The following is a 26145-nucleotide window of genomic DNA, read 5'->3' on the forward strand; positions in this document are numbered from 1 at the left end:
CATAGGGAACAAAAAGAGTTCAGCAGTAATCTCTCATACTTGGGTTTTTTTCTGACTCACTTTATCTCACCGATTGGGAGCCCGAGGTGTCACCCGAAACAGAACTATGCTATTATTATCCCTGGGGATGAACCAGGAATTCTCATGGGTCCCAGGGTAGGGAGAGGCCCGTCACACACTCAATAAGGAGACAACCCAACCTTAACATCGTTTTGCGATCTAGCCCTTCTGTCCACACTCCATCCAACATAGAGGAGAGTTCCTAGGGTAGATCCTACTCAACCTTTCAGGTTTAAATAACAACCTGTGCAGTAACCTTACTTCAACTTCCATTATGTTTGTACAGATCGATGAATTACATTCTTTTTCAAGGATTTTCTTCCATGTTTCATACTCTGTGGAAAACTATGCATAACGCCGCACTCCTCCCTTTAGAAGTTTGCAGCTGATAATAAGATTGGCCTTACATATAGATTGGCCATTTCATCAGCTACCTGGGAACTGTTGTCTTTCTCCCATTGGAACATAAATGAAAATTTACAATTGTCTTTGGTGAGGTGTCGCGTATGGCACACCTATGAGCATGTCATGTGCATATGGGACAAGGGTTAATACACGGCTCTCTAGCTGCCCCACTTTTCACCTTTCACAAAAGTCCCTTAAGAGTAATATCTCCCCTCACTCCGTCCCAATAAACCATCTGTCATGGACACCAAACTTGTAACCATGTGATTTAGATGTGCAACCAGGGTTAATACACACGGTTACTTTAGCCAACTCACCTTTCTGCTGTGCAAGGTACTTCAAATGAGTTTACCCCTTGATTGCAATCATATCTATCCGCTTCCACCACCAAAGGTAAAAGATATTGGAAAAATATACAGAGTCTCTGGTGTCTATTTATTAAAGAAAAACTATGCACTTACAATAGCACACAAAATTCTGTTTCTGTGTACAAAAGTTGAGCACTCACGTGTGATCCCAAATTGCACCTCTTGTTAAATTCTACCTTTAATAACTTCTTGCTAAGGCTTATGTACCATCCTTGTACTATTGAAGCAACATGAGCCACTCCTGTCATAAATCAACGTGGGCTGACATTTATAACTTAAGAAAAAACATCTCTTCTAAAAAGACGTTTAAAGTCTGACTCAATATATGAAAGACCTCATATCTTCATTTCTCTAATACTTAGACAGACGCAAGGCTCAGGCGAGTTTGCTGAATGTAACAATACTCATTCTGGCCGGCTTTCCCCTACATTTAAGCGACAAACGGATATCTGTCCCTCTCCACATCCAAAACATCTTGTCTGGCCTTATTGCATTTGTTTCCTTCAAACGATTACAAATATCTAAACGTTATACTTCAGAATAGGTGTCAGGCACATGATATCTTCATATTTTTGAACAGTAGGGTTGTCACGTCCTTGACACCCTGTAGAACCCTTCCCGGAATGTTTTGAAAGTACAGACATACCCCAGTTTAAGGACACTCACTTTAAGTACACTCGCGAATAAGGACATATCGCCCAAAAGGCAAACGGCAGCTCACGCATGCGCCTGTCAGCACGTCCTAAACAGCAATACCGGCTCCTGACCTGTACAAAAGCTGTGTGCAAGCGGGGAGACTGTAGAGCATGTTACAAATGCGTTATTTACATCCGCTATGCACGTATATGACGATTGCAGTACAGTACATGCATCGTTAAGTGGAAAAAAGGTAGTGCTTCACTTTAAGTACATTTTCGCTTTACATACATGCTCTGGACCCATTGCGTACGATAATGCGGGGTATGCCTGTACCTTTAAAAGTGTCCTGTTTATTTGAGTGTCAGGAAAGCCATAATTTAATCCCATTTTTCAGTTCTAACAACTAGGCCTCGTCAAGGGTCTGAAAGGCCATAAACATTTCTTTCAATTTTTTAAGTCAAACTGTGACCACATTAATCCCTGAAGTACCTAGGGTTGCCAGGTGGCTTATCCAAAAATACTGGACACAATGGTAAAAGTTGTGATGCCCCAAATACATATTTAAAAATAAAAACACGCTTCCGAATACATATAAAATATACACCCACCACCCAAATACATATAAAATATACCCCCACCACCCCAATACATATAAAATATACCCCCACCACCCCCATACATATAAAATATACCCCCACCACCGCTATACATATAAAATATACCCCTACCACCCCATATATTAAATATACTCCTACCACCCCCATATGTATTAAATATACCCCCACCACCACAATACATTATAAAATATCCCCCACCACCCATATAAAATATATCCCCACCACCCCCATATATATTAAATATACACCTACCACCCTAATACATATAAAATATACCGCCACCTCCCCCCACATTGTACTTGACCTATCTCCTGACCTGCAGGACGCAGACAGCACCGGAACATGTCTCTGGCCCACCAGCGTGTAGGCTCCGCCCCCGCTGTCCTCTGGTTGGCTGTCCTCTCCTCCAAACAGGGGCAGCACACCAGTCCTCCTTGCTCTGCCCGGCCACCGTCCCGGCCCTCCCTCTCACTGCCCCGGCCCTCCCTGTCACTGCCACGGCCCGCCCTCTCACTGCCCCGCCCCTCTCTCTCACTGCCCCGGCCCGCCCTCTCAGCACGCTTGCCGCCGCCCTCGCCACTGACCATGCCAGCCCTCGCGCTGCCACTGCTGCAACAATGGTAATACCGGACACATAGGTGTCCGGTATTACCTTCAATTTTATACCGGACAGGCAGCAGAATTACCGGCCTGTCCGGGTAAAAACCGGACACCTGGCAACCCTAGAAGTACCAGATTGATTAAAATACTGAATATTCCCTGTCATTTTTATTACAGGGAGCACATTTGGTAAAGGAGTGCAGTGAATCCTTTCTTACACCTGGCTCTGTCATATCAGTGCTCAAAAGTTTGTGGCACCTCGTGGCTGCTTTAATATAGTCTGTTGAGTAAACAAAATCCCTAAATTGTAAATATTGGTTAAAAAAAAACGCAAGGAGTGAGTTTAGCGGTCTGGCCGAATATTGAATGGTTTTATTTCTGAACCTTCAAAAGGCCTTTGATTGTTAAGATCTCTGCTCAGAAATAAAAAGTAACCATTATAATCATCTGAAAAAGGTTTGGAAATAGTATTGAATGAATCGAGTTTATTAAAGAAAGCTCTCTCAAGGGCAGCTAATTCTGTTAAAGAGTTAATCCAATTATCTGTATTAAGCATCTCATTTGTTTTCCTTTTTTGAAACAGCGTGTTGTTTGGTGCTCTGAAGAAAAAACAGTGGTAGCTAGATAATGATGCTTGGAAAGACAACCATATAGTAATTGAATGTTCAGTTAAAGGATGTAGCCTGGTTAAAATGATCCCACAATGCAAAGCAGTAAGGACAAAGTCATTTACACCTGCCAGTGACCAGTAGATTATAACATCCTGTAGGTATAACAATATGAACAGAGGTCAAACTGGAACAGACTCACTTGGGGTTCTTGTCCATGATGAGTGATTGATCCAATAGTCCAGAGACCCACGGTTGAATGTGCTTCCGTTGATATGTAGACATCAAAGTAGGTGAAAAAAAGAAAAACGGAGCACTATATCCATAAGCAAAAAGAACCACCAGGAAAGCGTTTCCCATAAATAAAAGCTTATTTTAATGGATCCATACTAAATACAACACATAAACTTTTTTTTGTCTATACAGGCATACCCCACATTAACGTACGCAATGGGACCGGAGCATGTATGTAAAGCGAAAATGTACTTAAAGTGAAGCACTACCTTGTCCCCACTTATCGATGCATGTACTGTACTGCAATCGTCATATACGTGCATAACTGATGTAAATAAGGCATTTGTAACAGGCTCTATAGTCTCCCTGCTTGCGCACAGCTTCGGTAAAGGTAGGGAGCCGGTATTGCTGTTCAGGACGTGCTGACAAGCGCATGCGCGTGCTGCCGTTTGCCTATTGAGCGAGATGTACTTACTCGCGAGTGTACTTAAAGTGAGTGTACTTAAACCGGGGTATGCCTGTAATTGTTTTCCAAATAAATAATTGTTTATTGGAAAACTCTCTATATTCTGTTATATTCTGTTATTATTTACACTTTTGCAATTTAATTTAAAATGTTAGCTTTGAGCTCTAGTGAAGCAGCACACACAGCCATTTGGGATATGTGAAGCCCATCCCAAATAAGGTTGCCCAGTACAGATATTCCCACTATTGCATTTACACAACTGATTACTATTGATGCTCTTCTATGCATTTGAGTTGATCCCATATGATTAAACGTGGCTCTGATTTGTAAATATTGTACAAGTACAATCAATTCAATAACCTTTACATTTGTACTGCAATATTCTATGTAACACATGCCGCCCCCCCCTCCCCCGCCCCCCTCTGGGAGATTTCACTGTTACGTGGTGTGGTGTGGTGCATACCTGCTGAATCATAGTAGATCTGAGTCTCCTGCAGTGTTGTGGAGGAGGTCAGAACAGGCTCCCGGTGACAGCTCCCCCATCCCTTGCAGGCCAATCCCTACAGGAGAACTTCTTTACCCTTCCCCTGATAGATTGCAGTCTCAGGCAGGAAAGTATAGTAAAACACTGGAACACTTTATTAGCACACTGCAGATCTTATAGCTCCACAACAGCAAGCACTTCTTAGGACCTTCACCCTCAGGATGAACCCTGGACCTTCACTCCAACCCAAGTTGCTCTTCCCTTACTCCCTGGTGAAGTAAGAGGTATATTCTCCCACTCCACTCCCCTTGGGGAGGGAGTACAAACTGACAGAGCCCTGCACAGTTGTTGGGGTAAACCAGGCTCTCTCAAGGGTAGAGGCAACTGCTGAATTTGGGGTGTGCAGCTTCTTAAGTACAGGAAAAGCAGAAACCAAGTCTGAGTCCCTGATTGGACACATAGGCCTAGTTGCACCACCTCCCTTGTGACTCACTGAAGCTGCTAGGGGTGGGGAAAACCCAGGATTAGTCCTGGCAGGCCTGCTCTTACTAGGGCTTACTGCCAGGAGAAGGTCAGACTGGTAGCCAGAAACCAGCCCTCGCTACACCTACTGTATATTATCAGATGTTAATAATTTGTGTCGGTTAGGTCACATTAAACATTCAATTTCACTTTAAGGGCTCAGGCCGATTACATTTGATCTACTGAACGGTGTCTCTGTGTAAGCAATTTCATGAATGCCAGTGAGTCACTTAGTGAGTGTTTGATTAATAAATGAGTGACATAGTGAGCTAACACTTGCAAGTCTGTGTCTATGATGTTATTCAATCAAGTGCAACAGTGCCAATCTGGGGACTATCGCACGGAAACTCCTGTTGAAGTCAACGGGAGTTTCTGTGCTGTAGTGCCTCAGTCCGAACTATCGCCGTTTAATGAATAAACCCCTATGATTTAGCCATAATGGTCCTTATAAATGTGTAGTGGGTACCCCCCCTAGCTACTACTCTGCCCTAGGGCTGGCAGTAAACCCTGGTACTATCAGGTTGCCAGTAGTTGGTATGGGGTTTTCCCCTTCACCTTTGGTACTGCACTTGAGTGACAGAAGGGGGTGTACATCCTGTTGTAGCTAGGACAATGGGGTGCCCGCCTTCTGGCTGTACTTAAGGGCAGGACCGTCCTAAAGTTAGGAGTTGTTCCTTCCTACTTGAGCAAGGCAGGTCACACATTTGGGAGCCTGAGATTGGGGCCTTCCCATTTGCTCTTCCCTCCAGGTAGAGTGAGTGTGGACCATACCTCTGCCTATGCTAGGGAGGTGGGGAAGAGTTAGGACGGCTGCGGGTGCCCTTGGCCTGTAGTGAAGGTCCAGGGACCATCATCCAGTGAATGCTGACAGACTGTATCCGGCAGAAGAGTGGAGTTACTGTTACTGCAGAGAGTAGTAATAAACTGTTCCTGTTTGCACTATACCTCCTGCCTGGTGTGTGACCTTACTGAGGGAGAGGTAATAAGTTCTACCGTGGAAGATCACCTTCAGTTCCTGGAGTCCACGGCAGATGGAGGCGCTGCACTGTTAAGGAGATATGTGGGGTATGAACCCCAGAAGCCTGTCCCTGTGTCCCCACTACCATCGGCGGACGACTCAGCCCTCCTGTTGCCAGCAGGTATATGCACCACACACCCTGCAATGCCCCCTATCTGCGATTGGTTAGGAAAACACTTTTACAAATGTAAAAAAGGGAAACAGAAAAAATAGGAAATATGATACCTTTAAGTGGACTAAGAAAAGCTAACAGTGTACAGTACAAACTTTCCAACCTCACAGGGTTCTTCTGCAGGTCTGGCAGTTATACCCCTGCAAGTAAATTAGGGAATGGTGAATGAGTTACTGACAATTCTACACTATTGTGTGTTAGTGAGTCAATTTGTAATCATTGAGTTCCTTCCTGCTATTCATTGAATATTATTGTGACTTCAGCAGGGAGTTAAAGCAGTTACCCACGTTGTTTGGGATTTGCTTTATAAGGTATTTATTTTTTAAAGCTTATCTTAACCGTGGGGTTCCCAGTAGCAGCTCAGATACCTGGGAATTCGCTGATTCCAACACCCACCAAAAATAAGTGCCCCCAGACACAAAATGGCCACAGGGTCATGGCTCTCTCCCAATGATGTCACAGCTTTCTTTTGGTGACCCTGACATATATCCTGATATTGGGAATTCCCAGACCACAGGTGAGTTCCCAGGGACATCCCTCTGCAGGTAAGTTTAAATATATATATATATATATCATAGAAAAAGAACAAAAAGCACTCCGTATTAATAGTCACTGGTGTGGGTACAGATCCTATAATGAAGAATAAGCAATACGATACCGTTTGGAAACGAAATCAGCAGGCAGCACTCCAGAATTGAACAAACAAGTGTATTGAAAAAATAAACACAAAACCAAAGTTTCGGTCGACGAATGGGACCTTTTTCTAGGTGGCACCCTTGACAAAGGTCCCATTCGTGGACCGAAACGTTGGTTTTGTGTTTATTTTTTCAATACATTTGTTTATCCCTGTAAATAAACCCCAAGTATAGAGAAATACAGTGTTTCCTGCCTCATTTGGGACAAAAGAGACTGCAATGTGGTGTCGGCATCACAATATATATATATATATATATATATAATAAAAAAATAAATAGATGATACCGTTCTGTGGCTAACGAAATGCTTTTATTTGTGCGAGCTTTCGAGATACACTGATCTCTTCTTCCGGCGATGTTACAATGAATGAAGCAAAAGGTAAACTTAAAAACAGTGTCTCTTGGAATGTTATCTGTGCTGTTCCTTCCCCCGGTGTGGATGTGTTTTATGGCTAGAGGTGTCAAAAGGTTTCTGTGAAAGCAAGTGAAGAAAGAGTGTGTATGTGTATCAGTGTGAATAAAAATGAATGGAGAGCCCACAGTATATACAGTGCTTTACACAAGGTGTGTGTGGAGTGGGACTGGATATAAATGGTGTGGGTGGGTGTGGAAATGTGAGAGTTAGTAGCACAACTAAAAGTGTGTGTGGATACTTAGTGGTCCCTACTGGTGTATAGGGATGGAAAAACAAGGAGTATTAGTATGTGTGAGAGACAGCTGTGTGTGCATACATATAGCACAGTATGTACAGACATGGCCTTTAGCGCTTATGGGACGAGAGTTCACTACTGTCAGTAATGACTCCACAGCATCACACGCGGTACAAGAGACAGTCCTGTTGGCGAACATTTCTCTGACTCTGGCCATAAGATGAACGATCTGAGGGTTGCCATACTCAAAGGTAATCTTAAAACCCCGAAAGAGAGACGGTTGCATGAATCCAAATTTATGCAACTGTTCGGGACACTTAGCAGTGGCCTAAACAGAGATCGAAATTTTATGAGTCATTACTGACAGTAGTGAACTCTCTATATTTGCATATTTGCTTTCCTGTGGAGGGTTTTTGTCACTTTTTTTACTCACCATAACTTAACTCAGTATTATGGTTTGGCCTATCCCATAAGCCTCTCTTGCATTCCCAGTAAAATCAACCCCACACTGATGAGACCCATCAAGGTCGAAACAGCTGTCTGTGGGTGGTTTTCTGGGTATGCACCTTAACCCTGGCTGTGCTCAAAGCTGTGACCATGCAGCAAGCTTAAACCTATAGGGAACCATGTTAAAAATGGTTATTGAGGCAAAAAGTGACACTGTGTGCTCATTTGCATGTCATTTCCCAGAATCCCTTGCTGCAGTGGAAGTGCTGTATGCTGGGTGATAATGGGAAAGGCGGGGTTGCAGACCTGCCTAAGACATGCAGATGAGCATACAGCTATATTTGCATATTTGCTTTCCTGTGGAGGGTTTTTGTCACTTTTTTTACTCACCATAACTTAACTCAGTATTATATATATATATATATATATATATATATATATATATATATATATATATATATATATATATATATATATATATATATATATATATATATATATTCCGGGGGTAACTTCTGCTTTAATAAATTAAAGATGGTGGCTGATCCATTGTACAATTGCATTAGCCAATTTCACACTTCCTCAAACACTGTCACACTTATTTAAAAATTAGGCATAACAACTGATTTAAGTAAAGCGCGTGGGTAAGCGCGTGGAATATATGGTAGTCGAATGAAATCTGGATTTCCATGGTACAGTATGGTAAATCCTAATTATCTACTCTATAGTATAAAAAGCTTGTAAAAGTCATTGAATCTGCTGGCCCAATAGATGTCCAGTCTCGTGTTATTCAATGAGCCTCTGTCCCACCAAAATGAAATGGCAATTTTCAACCTAATGCAGATAAACAATGTCATAAATATATAGAGTGCAATGCAGATTTTTAACATATAATATGGGAATGAAGCAAAATTCTAAAGTTTGAGCACAAAAAAAAAAAAAAAAAAAATAGTGATGACAAGTTCTCTTAAAATAAATCTCTTATTTAGTGACAACGGGAGACTGGGCTTGAGCAACAAATACTTTGAATATGGTACTGTATTTGATGTTATATTTTAAGTGTCTAGAAAATGAATTCTTACCAATTGGTTAAAGAAATATCCTCCCATAATTACCAAGTTAATTATTGATTTGTTCAGTTAGAAATTGCAATAGTGCTTATCAGGGGTTTCCTGTATTACCTGCAAAAAGTCATTTGTAAATTAGTTTATTGATGCACAGTTATCATGTATATATAATTCTTAGTGAATAAGACATACAATCGGAAAAATATCCTGTGTTTCTGTCAGTCAGAGACTAAATGCTATGCGGGATCTAAATAAGAATTCAGAAGTTATTCTATAAATGGGGAAATATATGATAAGATTAGACCCACAGAAGAGAAATATGAAATTGGCAGTCATGCAATGCTATTTACCAAAGCGTATTAGGGGAGGCATTAGAGATCGGGACAAACTCCTAAAGGTGGAAATTATCCCTCTATCAGACATATAGGGGCTTATGCAGAGACGTGCGATAAGGCCAATCTCGCCAGGTTTTTGGCAAGAATGTCCGCAGCAAAATTGTGCGTGGCGAGAACTTGGCGAAAAAAGTAAAATCCGCCGGAATTATTTTATTTCCATAAATATTCGCCAGACGGGTGGCGAGAAGCTTGAATTAGCCATTTACAAAACACGCAGTATTCCAGTAGCTCCGATGCGCATGTATGCGCCAATCGGGGCTATTACATGGCGCGTTTGTGTACAATTGTGTCCGCCAGCAAAACTTGGCTTTATGCTGGGCAACGAACGCGCGGCTCTGCATGGCGAGTTTCACACCAAGTGAAACACGCCAAATTTAAAATTTACTTTACACAGGGCTAACGGAGTACCCTGCATAGGACGAAATTAAAAGGCATTTCTGTGGCGAATTTATTGCCGTTGCGCCTTTCTGTAAAGCACCTCTCTGCATAAGCCCCTTAGTTATAGATGTGGCACTACTTTTACTTTTTTTAAATATAATTTACACTATCTATTCATATTCAAATACAATTAAAATAAAAAAGAATATTGACAAGGTAGAGAATAGAACGGTCATTGTAGAATGAAAATATACAATTCTATTTATTTTATGTGCATTATATAGTAGAAAAAAAGACACCACAATATAACACAATGCTACCATTATATAACCAACACACAATTAAAAAAGGCTTCGTTTTTATTTCTATTGCCTATTTTACTGATTCTTTTACTTATTTTATTGTTGTAAATATATATTGTTTAACTCCATACTCGACAAATTAAGCAAAACGCTACTCACCAGACAAGAAAGGGACTCGCCACCCCTAAAAAAAAGTTTTTTTTAATGGCATTGTAAATTGGCGAAAACATGACTGAGCGTGCACTGCCTCTCTCACCCCACTCCTTTTTTCCTCTCTCACACCCTCCTCTTCTTCTCACCCCCCTCCTTCTCCTCTAACCCCCCTCCTCCACACCCTCTCACTAACCTGGCATTGGTGGAGCAGGGAAACAGCGGAGAAAGATGGTGGATGGCGAACGGAGAAAACTGAGGACTACGGGAACAGAGCAGAGGAGGAAGACAGCAGGCGGCAGGAGAAGAGGACTCAGGGTTTTCATGGGAAAAAAATCCTTACCTTGCGCACAAAACACCATTTCAGGCCACACGGAGGTTAAAAACACTGCCGGGTCTCGCCGCACATGCGCAGTGGCGACCGGACTCTGGCGCACATGCGCACTGGCGGCCGGAGTCTTGCGCACATGCGCAGTTGTGACCGGACTCTGGCACACATGCGCAGTGGCGGCCGGAGACTTGCGCACATGCGCAGTGGTGACCGGAATGTGAGAAGACAGAGACAGGGTGGTTACCAAGAGAAGGACAAAGGAAGTGACAATAAAAGAAGGGATTGGAGGCAGATAGAATGTTTTAATTGCAGAAAAATCGGACATAGCCAGAAATTGCAGAACAGCCCCTAGGAGAAATAACCAAACGGTTCAACCAGGTATTTTCTTTTCTCAACAAATTGTTTTTGTTTTAACTAAAACAGGTCTTCCCCACCGCTATTAAGAATCTCAGGTTTTCTCAAGTATACACACTGAGTAGGGAACACACTGTCTTATTTGTATGTATTCAATATTGGGAAAAATGTTTGTTTTTTCCCCCAAAAAATGTTATGTTACATTATAAAGTTTAAAAAAAAAGTTTGTTTGCAATAAATTACTATGGAAAGAAGCGTGAACCTACAAGCAGCCGCCCTGGTTTTCTTATACGTAACTTTTAACTTTTAGTCACCATATCAACCCAGACAATGAGTGCATGTTAAAGGGTGTTTCTTTTTTCTTACATTACATTTCTTATACGTAAGAATGTGAACGCAAGGGCTCGTAGTGGAACCTTCCGACCTTCAGTAATCCCCGTGTGTCCGTGGTAGTATAAATCTTCGGATTTCATGGGGCTTTGTGGCTACGATTATGCATGGCATGACCATCTAATCAAAGCTGCAGGGCCAGGACTGCAGGCATCAGCCTTTCCCCCCATATTTCCCCACAGCATTAAGTGGTTATAAGTCATTTCCTAATACAGACTCTGGTCTCAGTGCCGTCAGTTATACTGTTGTGCCTTCGACAAAAGAGCTGTAAAAAGGATCTGAATACCCTTATAAGTGTAATGGGTATTCCCCCCCCCCCCCTAATCGCAGATCTGGTGTGAGTGCAGAGAACATACAATGTTACCAAGTGTGGTGCTTTACCTGTTGGCTCGCAGGAGGGCTGAGCTTCCGCCACGGGGAACCTGGGGCAATTATGATCTTATGAGTAACCACTTACTCGATGCAGAGCCTCCACCTGCGATGGCTCCCACCAGAGGGGGAGTAGTTCCTCGCAGGACAAATACAATAATCACATACACTGTATGTATACTAACCAATGTCTTTTACTAACATGCAAAGCAAACATGTAACATCAATACCACAATAACCGGTGTCCCTCTCTAGAGGAAACACTAACTACTGCGTCGCGCAGGACGCTTTCCCAACACCAGGTGATCCCACCCAGTGTCCATAGAAACCCCACCCAATTTCCCGCACTCTTGCAGAGAGAGGCAATGGGTGACTGCGCAGTCACTATTATACTAAGGGCCCGTTGGTGCACTTGTATATGTATAGTACCTGCCGAGCACTCCGGTGCTCGGAGCAGCAACAGCTTTGCAAAGGATCAGTCGTTCTGGGATCCCATCTGATCCGGTCCGGTGAATCCTTGCTTGGGGTCCCCCAGGGGCGATCCCACCCTGGAGATAGTCTCTGGTCTCTGGGTGCCGACTTGAGCCCAAGTCGTCTCTCGTGGAGCGCAGCGTCCGCTGTGTCCCTGTCTATCACTGGCACTACGTGACACGGTCCCTAACCTAGGGCCTGTCCCTGTAGAACCACAAGCTGGGGAATGAGGACTTACCTCGGACTTAAGGGGTTAATGGCCTATCCCGTCCCCCTAGCCCTTCCCGGTCCTGACTAACTAACTACTAGCACTCGCAGCACTTACAGTAACTCGCTACAACCTACTCGCTACCTGCAGCTAACATACTGCACTAACACTGTGTCTGCCTGTCAGACCTCATGGCACTGACAGCCGTGACCCTGATGAGACAGCACACTGACACTAGGGGCCACGTCCCTATCTTGGGCCGTCCCTATTCAATTACCCACTAACCTGGTGGGGAGTTGGGGCCTACCTGGGGTGTGGGTACCTATCTGGGCGCAGGAGCTGCACTCGCTCCCCACACCCTTCCATCCCTCACAGCTCCCCGGCTCCAACTGACTAGCCTGCTGCCAGCCCGCGAAATGTATCCTTTCTCTCCAGAGCCTTCCTGCAGCCCTATTAGCTCCTATGAGGCACCTGGTGCCTGTTTCGCTATGCCCCATGGGAGTTGTAGTCCCATGGAGCCTAGAAACACAGTGGGGCCGCCTGCGTGCCTCTCCTGCGCATGCGCGAACAATTTGGGGCCGCCTCAACCTTTCCCTGCCTATTCTCACGCTCGCGCGACTTCCTAAAGCCTGCCATAACTGACTAGCTAGCCCTGCGCATGCGCGACTCTGTCGGGCCGCCGGGGGTTTACCGCGCATGCGCAAACTTGTGCAACATGGCGGTGCCCTGCACGGGAGCCGCCGAAGATCCCCAGCGCACCGGAGCGCTCCCTGCTCGGCACCCACCCTCCGGAATGGCCGTCGGGTCTGCCGCTTGCCTCCGACAGCACCCGCCATCGATCCTGGTCATGGAGGGGATGGGGGTCGCAAGGTGAGAGGGGTGACCTGGCTACATCAGTTTTACCTGAATGAATCCCCGTGTGTAAGAATTGAATCATGCTAACACCAGAGTATCACATGTATGCAAATCATCATCCAAGAACTTGTAAGTGTTTACAAAAATAAGAATATCATTAATTGCATACAATAAAAGTTCTAAGTGTCTGTAATAAATGAGAAAGGAGGACAAAATAATGGGTATATGTAGAAAGATCAATTAATCTTTACCATTATTTTTTTTATAAAAAAGCCCGGTTACTGGTATAGTTTAAAAGTTTATTCGTTCTGGCCAGACGGATACATTTTTAAAAACCAGGAGATATTCTTTTTTCCTTCTGCATCAAAGGTCCATGAGAGAGAGAATTAGAAAAGCAGACCAAACAGACACCCCCTCCCCCCCCCTTCCTCCAGCTTCAAAAAGTGCATTCCAGACAGGAAAGGTTAATAAGTAATTCAGAACCTTCAAATTTAGGTTTAAAAACAACTCAGTAATAATATGGGTAAAGAAAATTATTTTTTAGACTAAGTTTGCAGGATCAAACTGTTCTGTGTTACAATTTTTTCATTATTATTTTTGTAAACTTGCTTTTACTCTGTATCAGAGAAGTGTGAAATTATGTTTGTCTATGGTGCTTTCTAGTTTCTGTATAACCGGTAAAAACATTTCAATTCTATTTGTTTATGTCTTAAGATGTCGGTAAACGTTTACAAGCACATGATATGTCAAGGAAATGACCCCTTGTTTTATTTCGAAGGTAGCATGAAAAATTAATTTTATATAGGGCTATATGAGAAGCTCCATTTTTACCTCTAAGCTACCTCGGTCTGTATAAGCAGTCAATATATGCTAGAATCCAGCAATTTTTAACCACTCCAATTCAAGGGCATTTGCAGAAAGCCCAGAAAAATTAGCTGCCTATATGCCAATAGTAAGCAGCTGAAGTTTGAAATTGTTTTATTAAATAATACAATTATATTCTATAGTTATTTCTGTATTTTAATAGTGCTGAAAGTATACTCAGTACTTCACAAAGCTTACAATATAAAGAAGTTAGCATACAGTCATATGTGAAATATTTTTTTCCTATAAAGTCAACTGAAAATGTAATGTAGTGCATAACTTTTAACCATTTTCTCTCCTTTTCTCTCCAAAAGGTGACTCAATTTGAACCCTTATCTATAACCTCTCATTTTAAAGAATGCAAGTCTTAGCAATCCAGATTTTATTACTTCATGGCATATATAAATCTCAAGCTGCTAATGTTTTAAACGCCATTATCCTTTTATGTCATATATTGTTCACATGGCATAGGATTTGCATATGAACAAAAGAGGGGATAATTTATATTATTTACCGCAATACACCCGTCTATATGTGGAAGCTATGACAAGTGATAAAAAACAAAAAGTCTTTGCTAATATCGTGCTGATACTAAATTATAGTGGCTAAAAGCACTCCCATTGGGCTTTTTATTAATGACATTTTTTCCTTGTGCTTTTTATTAATGACATTCTTTAAGTCCCTCTAATCTCAGGTGCAGTTTATACAGTCTACCAAAGAAAACAGCATCAGCTAATAGAAGGTGATTAAATAATGGTCAAACATTTTCTATGCAAGAACGCTCTTCATCCCAGATGAAAAGGCCATTTAAATACTATTCACCACCAGCACTGCAGTAAAAGTTTGCTAAATTATCATCATAGATACACATCACGCACGTCAAAATAGTGCCAGCCTCGGCACAAACAACTAATATAGACAAAGAGCCTGCAAATTAGTGTTTTGGTGGGCATAGGACTCCCTGACCACTAATCATCAAGGGAGAAAGGTCACAGGCAAAAGTCCAGGCCTCAACACACAAACTTTGAATTTTTACTATTTTTACAGGTTTTTATTATTTTTCAGTTACAATGTATGCTCCATTATGTTTGTGTAAGTGGAGTCCCATAAGGATGACAAAAATAGTATAAGGTATTATTTGCTTAACTGTTTATTTTGTTTGGATCTATAGATTAATAGAATCTACCTGCAGAATGATATCCCGGTGGGAGGATGTTTTATCAGTCAAACGCAGGGTTATGTTAATTGCTCACAGATAGACTCAGAAACAGGAGAGATACACTCAATACACAAAAGTTAAAAAGTAGGCAATGGGAAGAACAATTTTCGGGTAACCAAGAACAGGTTTAGTTCAGACTAATGGCCCCACAGAATGGAATAGCTCAAGAATATATTTTAGCCTCAAAGGGGGGCTTATGTGCCCTCCTTAAAGAGCAATGTTATGTCTTCATTCAAGATCAGAGTGGTAAAATTAAGTATGAGCTAGAGGAAATAGTGGAGATACAGCAAAGGTTGGGGAAGGGAGGAGATGCAGAGTGGGATCTTTTTGGGCTTGGCAGTTTGCTGGGATCACTGGGATCAAAACTGGTGAGTGCTTTGTTGTGTGTGCTGGTTGTATTTGTCATCATCTATGTGTGTGTCACTTGTTGCAAGAGCCTGATCCTTAAATGTGTTACCCCCTCTACTGATTCAATGGCCCTCTTTTCAGGAGAAAAATATGCCAACACTGATAGCAGTCCCTTGAAGAAAGAAGAAAACGGCGAACTAACTGGAAGATATTCTGGCCGCAGAGCCAGTGGACATTGCTAAGAGTGGCAACGGTCAGGCCCACTCCCTATTCTACCAGGACTTTGCAACCCTCTATTTTATGGACTCAGAATAAAGATTTTTTTGCCAGACCTGCTCCTTATCCCCCTTCTTGGCTGTGCGCTGCACACAAACTGCATCGTAATGAAATAAGCTCTTACTTGATTCAACTCTGAAAAATAATGAACCCGTAACCATTGTATTTTTTCTCGCATTCACAATCACAACAATTTACAGATAAGATGTCGATTCAGACAGTACTGACAGCTCTACCAGCTTTCAAACTTGTGGTGTAAACTTCAGTATTGAAAATATCTAGTGTATGGAGATAAATAAAAAATGTCTCTTACTACAATGGAATGGTGAGCAGGTAATATATATTTTTATACACTGTTGTGCACATACAATTTAACATGACAAAGCTGTGAATGATTTTACAACAAATCTTACTTTGAGGCATAGTTCCAGCTCAGAGAAGTAGAGAAAGATTAACCACACACTCCAACATGAAGGAGTTGGCTTCATGTAAATTTACCAATGTGGTCAGCCAAGTTAAATATAAAATTCCGCAGAACCAGTCACATAAACTTCACAGGATGGAAATAGTGGACAAGACGAATAACAAAGCTGCCTGAAGTAGCAACGGCAACTTAGTTATCTAACGCCGAGGTATCTTCAATGCACAATAATGATTATTTTGCATACGAAGTGATCGAGGAGACCGTTGACCATCAAACTTCACAAACGGTGGTCACTTGAAGGGAGGACAGTGGTGGGTCTGACAAACAATCTGCACAAGCAAGTCTCGATATACAGTACTGGAATATTATGTATTGTCTTCTCTATGGTTCCTTGGAAAATGTCTGATCATTGTTTTTATTAAAATATAAAATAATAATGTAATTGGTTAAAGGAGGAGGAAGGAGGCAGACGGGAAGAGGAGAGGGGGGAGAAAGTAGGAGGATGATTATACTATTTTTTTGTAGACATATATCTCCCCAAACTTATATATCTCCCCAAACTTCACAGAACACGTGGGGAGATACCCGTGCACAAAACTGAACACATCTAAAAAAAACTGGAAAATATGCTAATTGGGATATGCAAAGTATATTCAAAGCATTAAAATTGGCATATTGCCTAGGTACCACAAGGGTGTTCATTTTTATTCACAGGTACAGATACCTGTAGATATCTCCATGTGTTGGGGAGGTATTAGGTCACTTGGTGTTCTAGCATAGGACGCTCTCCCGCAAAACCTATATTTCAGAGTCTACATGGGAATAACATTACTTTTTGGTAAGACATGCTTAATGCCATGTTATTTGAAGCCAACTGAAGGTAGTGCTAACACAGTATACCCTGATGTAAAGCCCATGCTAATGAGTTTACCAATAGCAGTTGTTTTTGCATATAATTAGCCTTGTGGATATGCATTAAACTCAGGGAAAATAACGCCTGTTACTATTTTAGGTAATTTAAAACATTTTTGCCCTGATTTAGCTTAGTGTATCAACCTTCGGATTGAGATCTATATCCCTTTTAGACCCAGATTTACTAAAGGGTGCAAAGCTTGAGCACACCTGAAGTTCAATTAAAGCAATGGGAGTTCATGTGTTCTAAACCTCACCACCACTCAGTGAATTGGGTTCTAAGTGCGTAAGGAGCTTACAGCACAGTGCATGCAAGTCGCTGTAGCGCTGAATCAGGAAATACAGCAGACTTTATATGAAACTTTATAGTTTATTCCGCCATCGTTTACTTGGATAAGGACAACTGGTAATTAAGAGCAACATGTTTATGTCTCATCTGAACTAAATAAGTTATCAGTCTATTCCGTAACTGGTCCCAAGTTAATAGTGTGATAGAGATTCAGGACTGTCTTTCTTCAAATACTGCTCTATGAAACCAATGTTGCTAACAGGCCATGAAATGGAAATACAAAACTAGAACTGCATGATTATCAGCATCATTATAACATACCTAATGGCTAGTGTGCTGGCATGGCATTCAATTTTACATTATGCCAGCAAATAATTCTTCAATTTCTCCCCCATTTTTATTCTTCATAATATTAAATTTTAAAGCAATGCATCTCTGGCAGTGCTGAGCCTCCAAGATCCTGCTCCCTCACCCTCTGTAGTGTGTAATGGGCCCTCCGTGCTCATTATGGCAAATATTGGGTAGCTAGATCAATTAAACTAAAACGTGGATATTTATAAATGAGAAAAATAATTTAGAACAGCCATCTTTTAAGGCGGAGTCCCAAATTGAATGAGTGTCCATGTAATCTAGGAGATTTTAGGTCTTACTAAATAAATATTTTGCCATTATTTTTGGAAAATTGTATCTTGGCAGTATTTATAAACCTTAAGTTCAAGTGGGGACAGACTGCCAATATTAAGACTTTCAAACAGGATTTAAACATACGCCTGTGAAATAATCTGCTAGTACTATTAGGGAGACAGACAAGTAGCAGTTTCTGTGAAAATACATTTTCTGCCATGAGTAACAATGAATGCACATTTGGGAGATGTTTCAGACATTGCTTGCACTTAAAACTCTTGCAGACATTGAATACTAGGTGTATTTTCCAATACAAATTTTCAGAACACTAATTGTCCAGAATAGTATTAACCGGAAAATGAAAGGTGTTACAAACTCGATAGACCATATGCTGTCTATGTCTCTCAGTAGTGAGTATATGATATTATATATACTTAAGATTGTCAAATGTAATTAAAGACAGCAATCTCAGGAAAGTCTTCATTTTTACATACACATCTCTAACAAGTGTGTTAATAAAGGTGTAGGGTGAAAAAATCAAGAACTAAAACATTTAAATAAAGCAATAAAGAAAAACGTCCTGAAATCTTATATCTTACATTTATTTTATTGTTTACTAAGAACGTTAATGTAAATCACATATGAGGTATCAATACCTAACAAAAAAAATAATTGAAAAATCTGAATATGTCAATGCATCAAATTAAAATAAAATGGCATTCTACAATACCTAATCAACTTAATATGAACTAGACATTATCATAACCTGATTTTCCACCCATTTTATTAGTATTTCATACAAATGGCAATTTAAATGTATTAACAAAAGGAATCCAAACAAACCTGTTTTTTTCTGAGACATTACTTTGGGACTTCAGAAGGTAGTACCGGCAAAGATCCATTCACCATGGAGAAAGAAGCCCAGTAACGTGTTTGGAACCCATACGCGAGTGCAATGAAATCTTAACAAGCAAATGCACTGATACAATGATACAGAAAATGACCATGTGGTAATGCTTAAAATGTATTGACCAGCCTTTAAAGCTTTTTGTCTTTAGCCAGATATAGCACAATTGATTTTCTCTTTTACAGAAGGGGCATCACTTTATCAATAATGGGCATGGAATACTGAGAGATAAAAAGTAACATCTTGTTTTGTGCTGAGTTATAGGTTTTGGAAAACAACTGACTGGTGTCAATGTCAGTAAAGGACAGGGTGAATGTCAGCCAACGCTAAGTGACCAAAACATATCAATCAATGGGGATGAGCTTTTAATGGATCAGCTACTGGGATTACCCTAGAGTAACTTGAATACATTTCAATACAGTAGGAGCATGCTGAAGAGGAAGTGTGTAAAAGAGAGAGATGGAGAGGATTAGTGTTTAAAACAGAATGTGAGACATTAAAGTACATAGTATGTTGGAGTAAGAGGGAGAAGATTGCGTGAGACACAAGAAGAGTTTTTGTGTATGTAACCCTCTTTCCCTGTGTCTAAGAGAACTACGTGTGCTGCCGTTACCTGTGGCTCACAGAAGGCCTGAGCCTCCGCAGCTGGGAGCCTGGGGTGAGTTCTCGTTCTCATCGGTGCACTGTCTCCACCTGAGAGGGATCCCAGCACAACGGGATAACCCCATTCAGGACCACTTACAGTGAAATGATACACACACCGGTATATAACAATTGGTTTACTGACAATAGAATAACACTATAACGGTACAATACAATACAATATAACACATACAATACAATAATAACAACACTGGGTGAGTGTCCCCCAAAGTACCTAGGGTGCGTGGCACCAATGTTACTGGTGTCCTCCCCCAATGAGAGTCAATCCCACCCACGTGTAGGGAGTAGCACTACCTCTGTGGACCGATGGTGCATTTTACCTCCCTGGGCACTCCTGTACTCAGGTACCGCCGGATGAGTAAAAAGGATCCGTCTGATCCCATGACGTCTACTGAATCCTCTCTCTCTGGTCCGCATAGGCATCCGCCTCTTGAGGGAGCTCCAACTGGAGGGTGTCCATTAATGTCTATAGCTGCCTTTGGTCTGATCCCAAACTGCAGGCTGCAGTTCACCACGTGGCGTCTCTTCACTGGTGCTACACCTGACACTATTAAGCTAAAGGATAGCGTCCCTGCCTGGGGTCTTCCTTATAGCAACCACAATCTAGAAGGGGACTTAGGACCTACAGTAGCTGGGACCTAAGGGATAAACCTAGTCTGAGCCCAGGGGAGCACTGCTCCCTAGACACTACCTCAACGGTTTTCCCCTTCTTCCAACTGCTAGTAACTGCCAGCAACTCCAGCAACTGCCTGTAACTGCCAAACTGTGTCAACATTCTACCTGTATGTCCCTCAGGCTCCTGGGACATATAGTCCCTTGCTGAGCCTCTCCAACTCTGGGGACTGCGCATGCGCAACGACTCCACTGCGCATGCGCAAACCTAAAATGGCCACCACAACTTCTCGCCTCTCTGCACATGCGCACGGCTGCATTTGCACATGCGCAAACTACAAGATGGCGGCCCATGCTTGTGAGTATGCAGCGGAGCTCCGCTGCTCCCATACACTGCAGCCGTCCCCCTCCCCAGCACCGGAGGTAAGAGGGGGCACGGCGACATGTACATAAACAAGAAGCAATAAGTGTGAAAGATACAACATTTACAACAAATGATAGTGAGTATAAGTATGATATAGATCAGTGGTGCGCAAACTGGGGGGAGGGGGGTGCGGGGTTTTCAAGGTGCCCCGCACGCTTCCCAAAGGCACTTAAATTAAGTGTCGGGGAAGCGGCAAAGGTCTCTATAAACCTTGCTTACCGTGGTTCAGCCGGCATCTGAAGACGAGTTGCCATGGCAAGGCGGTGTCAAATGATGCCGCGGGGTCATGTGACATCACGTTGCTATAGCAACGTGACATCATGATGCCCAGACGCCGGGAACCACGGTAAGGAGGAGGGAGGGGGGCACACGGAGAGCACGACAGCCGGCAGAGGGGTGCAGGGGGAAAAGATTGCGCTACTGTACCATGATATAGATCAGGGGGGCGCAAACTTTTTTCCCTGCGCCCCCCTGACGGCTGTCCCCTCGCTCCCGCGCCCCCCCCAACCCCAACTTACCCGCGCTCCGGCGTAATGACGTCACGTTGCCATAGCAACGTGACGTCACATGACCTCGCAGCGTCATTTTGACGCCGCGTTGCCATGGCGACGCCGGGAGGAAGCCGCCGGAGCCACGGGTAAGTATGGTTTACAGAGGCCCTGCAGCTCCCCGGCACTTAATTTAAGTGCCTTCGGGAAGCGCGCGGGGCCTCTGTAAACCCCGCGCCCCCCGTCGGCAGTCTCGCGCCCCCCCTGGGGGTCGCGCCCCACAGATTGCGCACCGCTGATATAGATGACATATAATTTGCACATTTCTTTGGACAAAGGCCTTCTTTCATATTAGGAACAGCGATTTAACTGTTGACAACTACTAAGAAACGATACTGATATTCATTGGCCTGGTGTTTTGGTTTTACCTCTGAACACAGTCAAGGTGTTTAAAATATATACTAGTAAACCAGACATAATTGAATTAAACACATAGAAGCAAAAAACACATTAGTACAGTAAAAGCAGACCTTATAAAAAGTTTAGAAGTTGCAGTTCTTTGTTGAAACTCCAATGCCAATAAAATCTTTAACAAAAGCACAGAAAACCCTCAAATCTTTAATAAGTAAAGTATAAAATGAAAATAACAGTAATGCACTCACAAAGGTGGGTATTTACAGTAAGGCCTGGGACATAGTGGTGTGAGCAAGGCTGAGCCGTGCTGAGCCGTGCTCACACTCGGCACTGAGCCCCTGCAGCCGCAATGAGAGCGGCTTTAGCCGGGGCTCGCGCACGCGCCCGCACGCTTGGGGAAGCGTGTGTCTCAAGATGTTTTCAGATTTGGCGCTCGGCGGAGCGCAGGGCCGGTCAAGTGAGCGGTTCACCCAATGAGGGCGAACCAGCTCCGTGACGTCACTGGCCCACCACAGACCTGCCCCCGACACGCCCATGGACGGCGCGCTGTGTAAGGCCAGGGAAAGCACCGCTTTCCCTGAGCCTCAGCGCGCCTCCGCCTGGATAAAATCACTATGTCCCAGGCCTAAGTCTTTCTGTCAAATGCTTCAAGCCCAAAGTCATCCCTGCATCATTCACAGTCTGTTAATGTCACTGAAGGAATAATGCTAAAGAACGACTGGGATGATAGGCTATACCTAGAGTATATTCAATATTCTACCACTTTGGCACACAAAAGGCAATATGATTTACAAAGCTTGCAATGACCTCGGCCTGATTTTCTGTGTTTGTCTAGAAGTGGGGTTATCTAAGAGCGTCCTGATCTGGGACTGTGGGTAGAAGCCTGTATATTTATATTTGCAGAAGAAAAAGCTCCTAATTTAGAGCTGGTTTGATAATGCAGATTGAAAATTCAAAATGCATTATGCATTAAATCACAGGTTGGCTTCTTCAGAGGTGCAGTCAACCTGAAAGAGACCCTATCCGCTTAAATAGATAGGCACATAGAAGTGATTTAATGCCCCCTGGACCATCTATATAAACAATACGGGACACCACTTCAGCATACTGCTTGGCTTCAGGGGTTGGTTCGGATACCAGTCGGGTAAGGTTAGCATTATTGGGACTTTTATGGGTCACAGCATATGTTACGGTGGTTGCATTTCCCTGTGCCCCTGGTCCACATTTGCTTATTAACCCCCGACTGGTTTGTTTTATACCTATATAACCACCCTATATCTTACCATATACTTTTTCTAATTTATACCTGCTGGAGACTCCAATCCTAGATACACCTGGACAGTGATTGCATATCATTATATATGATTGTTTAGCATTGGAACTCAGGAGTTCACTCTCCATTTTTTTCTGCTTTCATCTATATAAACAAGATCGCACAGATCTGGTCTAATAAGATGAAAATGTATAACTTCCAGATAGTACCAAGGGTATTTGTCTACAAATAATAATAGTGCTTGCTTGTTAAATCACAGTTATAACTGTGTAATCCCTAGAGTAGCAGAGGTGGCACCCATTTTCTTCTAAGGCCTCGGCCATGGTTAATCCTGGTGGGCGGAGGCGCGCTGAGGCTGAGGGAAAGCGGGTGCTTTCCCTGGCCTTAGACAGCGCGCCATTCAGGGGCGTGTCGGGGGCGTGTCGGCGGGCGGGCCAGTGACGTCATGGAGCTGGTTCGCCCTCATTGGGCGTACCGCTCCCGTGACCGGCCCTGCGCTCCGGCAAGCGCGAATATTTTAAATTTCCCTAAGACCTACACGTCCGCGCACTTACGGAAGAGTAGGCTAGCCCCTACTAAAGCCGCTCTCATTGCGGCTGTAGGGGCTCAGTGCCGAGCGGAAGCGTGCCTCAGCACGCCTCTGCCCGTAAGCATTATCCATGGACGCGGCCTAACCCAGAAGTGAGGTAGCGCATATTCTGTTCATCTTTTATTTAATTTCACCTGGCCTCAGTACATATTATTACTTTGTGTTTCAAGGGCTTTCAAGGTTACAATCAACTAAATAGATATCCCCAGGTACTGCACCGACACACTTTATTCGAGCAAATACCCGGTATGTACCTGGCAGATACCTGGAATGCGCCGCTCCTCACCTCTGACAAGCCCCGTTGCATTTGCCTTCCCAGCCTGGGTTCATGCCTGGCTGACGGGCGGCTGATCTGTTAAATGATAATGATTAGGATTTAATAGGCTGCAATGCTTCGCGTGTCTACCAGATGGCATAAATTCATGAATTGTAATGCAGTATATATATATATACTGTGCAGTATTGCAGCCAGTGGGAATAAAATGCTTCAATCCGTGCTTGGAAAATAACTCAATGCACTCGGGCAGAAAACAGTCACAAACCTCAATACACCCGGGTATACCCGAATTCGTGGGACTAGCCAAGCTCGAATAAAGTGTGTCGCCAGTGTATGCTGCTAGAAGACAGTGTGCAATGCTAGCCATCAGCTGGTTTAGAACACACTGCTAGGGCTGTTGTTCTAAATAACAGAGGTTGTGTGAGTTCAACTTGTGATCCTGTTGCACCTGACACAATACCCCATTCCTGAGGTGACTTAGACTTATCAACACAATAACTATTTGTGTACTGTGCAAATCAAGTTGCTTTTGTAGAGTTTTATTTATTTTAAAATAAAATAGTTTAATTTAGTATGTGCCTGGCACTCTGGCAGATGGCACAGTAAATATTTGTGTCTGTGTTTTGTTATACCATAGTCATATCCTTCATGGAGCAGCAAAATAAGCGTATATACCTGTAGTACCTCCCTTCCCTTGGCTTCCTTTAAAATCAGACTACTTCCACTTCTTGGTTGATGGTTTAAAATTCCTTGTGGAGCAAACCTGAAATACCTGTGAAATACACTGACAGATTAGCTACATGTGAACAGTTCAAAAGCAGGTTAGCTCTGCTCTGCCACTCACGAATAGGCAAAACAAGCCTTAAATGGACAACAACAATACAGTATATATGTCCTAGAACCTGCTAGTCTTGGATCTGGTCTGGAATCGCCGGTTAAGCAGGAGCCAGAAAATCCCAGGTCTTCCTCAGCGCAGGCGTGAGGGAGCTAAAATGGCTGTCTGCAGTGCTCAGTTGATCTGACCTTTCTCTTGCCAAGATCATATCTCAGCCTGGGTAAAATTGAAAGTGAGTGAGGGGAGCCTGGCAGCGGAGGGAGCAGAAGAGGTACCTATTTAATAACAGGGGAGATCAGAGTCCTATAAGCATACATACCCCCTAGCAGGCGAAGAAGAGTCAGGGAGCTAAAATGGCCGTCGGCCCTGAAAGGCTACACTGATACGCTCCTGGAGCTGTCATCCTTCACGCCGACTTACCAGCTTCTTTTCTGGAGAGGATTGCGACTCAAGTGGCACCTCCCCTACCTGCGTTCCCTGGTAGGTTTGGGCTCACTGTAAATCAGGGTGGCCACCCTGATCAGTGGCCTGCTGTCTCGGGCATGACCTTTGGAGCCTGGCCGTCCCTAGAAGAGCACCGGTGTAGTGCCCCAGGGATTTCCCGCCTTCCTGTTCCCCGGCTGAAAATAAATAAATAAAAACTTGCCTCACTCCCCGCCGGGCTGTCCTCCTCCTGCCCCACCGGGCCATCCTCCTCCCCGCCGGGCCATTAAGCAAAATCTACCTTTTGCTCCCCAGTGATCCGCGTCCGATGTTCGGGGCGGGCTGGAATGCGGGGGACGGGTCTGTGGGAGAGACGAGGAGCTGCCTGGGTCCGGTAAAGTTTGGATCCAGCTGCATCCAAAGATGGCTGCCGTCGGCTAATAAAAGAACAGTGAGGGAGGCCAAGAGGAACAATCGGAGCTAAAGTAAGGAGCTTTGCTCCCCCTACAGGTGCAGGTTCTTAGCGTGGGCGAGAGGGGATTCCCCCATAGGGGATCTGTGCTGCCAGTCGCAATTACAATTAGAATTGGAGCAGGAGCTCCCAGCCTCAGATCAAGATGGCCACCAAAGGCCTGTGAGGTGGAGGGGGTGAGCAGCTGTGAGACGAGTAGAACAGCAGCTGTGTGCCTGCATCCTCAGCCTTAGTGCATAAGAGCAATACAAAGACTTGTAAGCACCACTCCATGAAAATTAGAAACTCAAAGACACTATAAAAAATTAAAAAATAAACATAAAAGCAGCTTGATCCTACCTAAGGTGCTGCTGAAGTAGCCATACATGCCTTCCCCACTAGGCAATATTTGCATAACACCTAAAAACCAATTAGCAGATAAAAGACACGGTAATCTGCAATACTGCATGACTTTATATCTTTAAAAAACATTAAAATTGGGAGACTTCCGGTGACATCACCGGGAATGGATGGTTAGGTAGGGAGCTCCCGAGACCCTCATAGCAAAGCAAGTTAAA

This window comes from Ascaphus truei, chromosome 3 (assembly GCF_040206685.1).
Source record: "Ascaphus truei isolate aAscTru1 chromosome 3, aAscTru1.hap1, whole genome shotgun sequence".
NCBI lineage: Eukaryota > Metazoa > Chordata > Amphibia > Anura > Ascaphidae > Ascaphus > Ascaphus truei.